Source organism: Cupressus sempervirens, chromosome 5 (assembly GCF_028749045.1).
Source record: "Cupressus sempervirens isolate cs-2001-9-10 chromosome 5, ASM2874904v1, whole genome shotgun sequence".
NCBI lineage: Eukaryota > Viridiplantae > Streptophyta > Pinopsida > Cupressales > Cupressaceae > Cupressus > Cupressus sempervirens.
Window position 1 is genome coordinate 400,874,707 of NC_143122.1, and position 5,641 is coordinate 400,880,347.

General features: G+C 35.1%; 1 pseudogene; it reads right to left on the reverse strand.

Moving 5' to 3' along the window:
* Positions 1–901: 901 nt before the first annotated feature.
* LOC149556514 (DNA replication licensing factor MCM4-like) lies at positions 902–5,081 on the reverse strand (annotated as a pseudogene).
* Positions 5,082–5,641: the final 560 nt, after the last annotated feature.

Sequence of the window (5,641 nt, forward strand, 5' to 3'; positions counted from 1 at the left end):
CATAAATTTTGAATAATGACTTCCCAATTTGATAATGATTCTTCGCCGTCATTTTTTTTCGATCCCTTTTCCTTATAAGTGCTTCAAGTTTATAATAACAATGTTCTACATCTTGAAAACTTCTTATTATCATATCTAGAGAAATAGCTAATAGCTATGTGTTTGCACATCTTGTAGTTGCTTCATAGTAGAGCATATGATGCATTGTGCCAAGTAAATTCATCTACATTCTGCACTTTTGTTGTTTCTTCCTTGTAGCTATTCATAGCAAACCAAGTCTTCATGGTACCATGATTGAAATCATTGGTGTGTATGGAAGACAAGCTACTGATGATATTCAGCATTCTCAATTGTTGAAGTCACCACCATAGAATCATCACTACATCAAGATTAGATTCTAATTTTTCCTCTTTATATTTAATTTAAAATATAGATTAAAATAAATTGCTCTTTTTATATTTAATTCTCTTTATATTTAGGTAACCACGTGAAACTAGAGGGGGAGGAAAAATGTCATTGTGAACATTAAAATGAACTTTTTCCATTACGTTGGTTGAAAAAAAATACCTTTATAATTGCAATTACTTTTTCCTCACTCCAAAACTTGATAGAACAAAACACCAATGATTCTCATAATTTATAATTATCATCCTCTTATCTAAGCAAGAATTATAAGATATCCATCATTACCTCGGTGGTTGTCTTTGTCATAGATAGTACACCCAAGCTTTGGATTCCTTCAATTTTTTGGATTTTTTTACAAGAGAAAATACCCATCGATGTACTATAGAGCATGAAGCTCAGGGCATATTAAAATAGTTTGCCACAACATATTGACCATATTCTTATCAGATACTTCATTACTAATTATTATAGGGGCCATATCATCCTCAAAACTTATTCAGGTCCTCTTCACATTGTCCCCATGAATTGTAACAAACCCCTCACTCACAATGTTTCCAATTGCATTACGAATCTGAAATTGAACAACATAACTCATAATGTATTCATTTCCCCCAAGAAAATGAAGCTGGAAATAGCTTGAAATTTACCCACAACAAAGAATTACTTACATCATTCAAGCTGACTTCCTTGGATCCCTATTTTTGCATTTCCTCCATCAACTATGATTGCATTCATTCATATCTGGTTAGGTGCCATACCAACAATTTTTTCAACAGTATTTAGGGTAGTATAAAGAATGTTACCTCGGTAATATGGGTTGATGGTCCCCCTGCCTGCATCCTTTCCATGATAAGAATCCTCAGTGATGAAATAAGATTGGCTCGTCTCATTCTTTCACTGGCTAAGACTCCCATGTTTATGAGATCCATGTCAATGGTCCCTGTAACCATGACACTCAAATGCATTCAGTGGCTTCCAATTAACATAGTTCTTTCAGAGCTAACTAATTTTGTGATGATAATGCATTCAATATACAAATAAATGAACTGACAATCCTCATTGCCAAAGATGCACAATGGTTACCAGTTGAATGATCGGTGGCAAATTGTTGAAGTGCAACTTCAAGAAGCTGAAATGATTCTGCCACATCACACTTTTCAACCTGCAGAATTGGAATGTAAGATATCTTTTTATTTCCTTAATCTGGCTTTAAAACATTTAGGAATGTAACCCACTTTTGTCTACATAGGATTTTATTACCCACTCAGAGAATCTGATGCGGGTGAGGACTTCGCTTATTCTTATTAAGCTTTCAATTTGGTGTGGAGTCATTGTGATAACCTATACAATTCATTCAGGAGAACAAGTTAATATAACATGAGAATTGCCCTACATCTAGATGCATTCTTCAGTAGAAGTATGAGATATACTGTTACTTTTTTCATGTGTGTAACTTGTAAGCATACTATATAGAAATTGAATTTGAGAATATATTGAGCTAACCTTCTTGCTACTACTAGGGAAGTTTCCCTTCCTACGCATTTCAACATAACCACGAATCAGATCTTCTGCTGCCTCATCAGATATCTTAGGATGTATATGTTGTCTTGCATAAGTGATATATGAAGTGAGAGTCGGGAGGTCGAGTGCATCCAGCGTTTGGTCCTAGAATCATAATGTAGTTCACATCAAAAAATTAGGTCATTGGACCCTCCATTAATTACTACATAGTATTGACCAAATCAGAACTTACTTATGGCTCATCATAATGTAATGCAACAAGATGCCTTGCAAGGCACCTGTTCATTTGTTCATCAGCTTTATCAAGCACTAGGTAGATCAAATCAAACCTGCAGGCATTTTTTGTGATTCTTTTATACTTGAGTGACAACAAATAAATTCTCTAGCTTGAATTCTAAAACCAAACATACTCGACTTGGAAAGTAATGTTGGAGGAAGTTGGATATTGTCAATCACTAACAATTTAGGGTTGTAGCGTGAACCACTAGGATTGGCACAAGCTAAAATATATGTTCTTGCATTCAGAGATGCTATGATCCTAGCCTTTGCAATTGACACTATTTGTTGTTCCATAACCTACTTCAAAGGAATGACCAGACATTGATATACAAGTCAACCAACAACATAGATTACAAAGTCAAGAAACCAGTAAAAGAACATAATTCGAAGAGCTCGAAGAAAAATCACACCACATGTAACATGCTATGAGCATTGTCTGACATCTTGTCAAACTCGTCTATGCAACAAACACCCCTATCACTCATTACCAATGCTCCACTTTCTAGAACCTGTTGAGTTCAAAGAAATAAGCAGTTTATATAGAATAAATTGATAGGTGGCAATGGGGAAGCAGGCAGCCCAAAGAGCTCAATGATCAACAGATTGAGTTAATAACTTATTGTTTCACTAGTTTTAGGATCCTTTGATACATAAGCAGTCAAACCAACTGTAGAGCTTCCATGATTGTATAAATGCCTTGAGGAGCCAACTTATGTACATACTGAAGTAGTTGAGACTTACTCGTACCTAGATCCCCAACAAGCAGGATGTTGATATCACCACGAAAAGTAGCGTCTGAAGCTAGTTTTACTGCAGTTCCCCCAAAAAGCTATTTAAGAAGCATAATGGTTAACATATGGTTCAAAGAACATGCAAAAAATTACCAATTAATCGAACATGAATGCAAAGAAAGATACCTGGCACAAGAGCCATTTCTTTACATCTTCTAGCTCCCAAATACTCGGAGCTAAGGACCTGGTTAGCCTCTCATAGATATCGAGCATGCGAGATAGTTCTTTCAACTTCTCAATTTGGAAATTGGTAGTCAAAATTCAATTTTAGAGCTTGCAAAATTCATGTTATATACAAAAGGTTAAAAGTATGAGTTTATACCTTAGCTTCATAATCAGCTGGTGACATATCACCCTCTTGAAAAGAGGTGAAACTATCACTATTGGTATCACGTTCCATTGGATCTTCAGCTCACAATCTTGTCTTGTCTACCTTTTTCAGATGAAGGCAATCAATGTAGGTCTGCACCAGCAAATGATTTACAAATTAGAATTAGAAATCATAGAATACAACATTAGGGTCCTCATTTCCAACTTAAATGGACTAAGATAGGCTTGAGATATTTGCTTTAAATAGAGATTTCACAATCCTTTGGTTTGGTCCCACTCTAACTGTCATGCTCTAAAAATCCCAGTAACCTACAAAAAAAAAACCAATGTTAACCTTCAAATGCTAACACTTGGAAATAAAAATGAGTGTAGAATTCGTATATCATGTAATGTCAGACACACCTCGATTTGATCACCAGGTTTGACCGCATCAACAAGTTTGTTGTGCATCAACAAGCTAATAGTGTGCAAGATTTCCCCCTCTGGAATGGCATCAAGCATTTCTTGCAGCCTTACAATCAGCTTATCAGCTTATCTGCTTATCTACTTATTCAGTAGAAGATTCTCATGGAATATGAGAATAAAATTTGGTGTGAAAGTTCTCATACAGGGATTTTTTCACACTAAATTTTTTTTCTCTCATATATAGCTTTCATCAAGCAAACATCTCAATGTGAGAAGAACCTCATGTATGGTGTCCTATTAGTTCCAATTAAGGTTACAAAGAGCAGATCAACAGTGGCCATGTCACAATAAGGAGTAAGATCTTATTTGCAAAATCCTGGAATCTAAAAGCTTATGAGATCACTTTCATAAGCATGAATCTATTTAAAGCCATAGATTCTCTGCCACAGTTTATGCAAAATAGAATTGAGAAACAAACATAACATACAATGAAGACACAATTAATTTTTGTATTAAGAGTTCAATTACAATCCAACGAATTACCTCTATCAAAAAGTATTGGTGCTGGAGCATATCCACAAACAAGGCACCTAAAGAATGCTTCTTTGATTTATGGTATAATTGAGCTACACCGAATTATCATTCCTTTGACTGAAACCATCTTCTCATTATCTAGATTTCAAAGACAAAAAAACCCCCTTATTAGATTTTTCAAATAGCATTGAACAATGAAGACGTAACTTTAAAAAGCATTACCTACCTGATGGATTCAGATCTTGCATGTTAACTGTATCTCTAAGATTGAATATTCTTGCCTGAATGCAATGGCAGTTATATGTAAGTCTGAGGCATATTTATGTGCATAAATAAATAAAATCTATAAAAAAAAAGTCATTAAATGAAAACATACTAACTGACAAAACATATTTTTCCAAAAATACAATTCAGTCACCTGTATGTGCTTCTCCCACAAAGGCTTGAGGTGAACAGCTACATCCATCAATACAATGTCAAAAATGGCAAGAAATTTAAGAGGATATCTGACCATCTTTCCATAAAGGTCTTCATCATATTCGAAGATGTTCATTGCATCAATATTCAGCAAATCACCTTCGACTTCCATTGTCTAAACGAGAAATCAACTAAATGAAGTGAATACAAAAGAAAATGTGCTCAACCAATAATTTGAAATGAGACTAGATGGTAACCATAAGAAGCTAGCAGGGACAAATTTGAACCTGTTCCAAGAGCCTCATGTATTTCCCCTCAAGGTCTGAAGGATCATCCCTAAAATTCCTCAGAAAGTGCTGAACTGCTTGATTGACATCTTGAACACTTATGTTTGTGCCCCAAACAAGCATAGGGGGGGTTGCCATCAAGGTCACCCTCGGAAGACTGGGGCATCTAATTATAACAGCCAAAAGAGGTAATTAATGTGTGTTTCAATAGAACATATTATATAAATTGAAAAGAAATGATTGACTCAATTGATAGGCAATTCTCTATCCAAAAGGTTTCTTGGTACAAGGAAATATCTTCAAAATAGGTTTCTTTAATGTAGAAGGCACCAAAAGTTGGTACATAGGCATCTGCTATACTGATTCCCTGAGGAGGCAGTTTCTTGGACAGTCAATGTGGACCACCCATTGAGGTTTGTAGAATAGAAGGGTTGTCTGGTATGACCCATTTGACAAGACCCTGGAAATCTCCATGGTTGAACTGACCCAGAATCTGGGTGTGCAGGCTAACATACCATTAATATAGTTTTTAATGCTTCTCACTAGCAATAAAGCATGTTTTATTAGCCCATTATTTAGTTGGTTCAGCTTTATTACTTCAAACAGTCTAATCCAATGTTTATAACAGTAGAGTTCTGTTTATTAGAATATGATACATTTTCTATTTTGGTA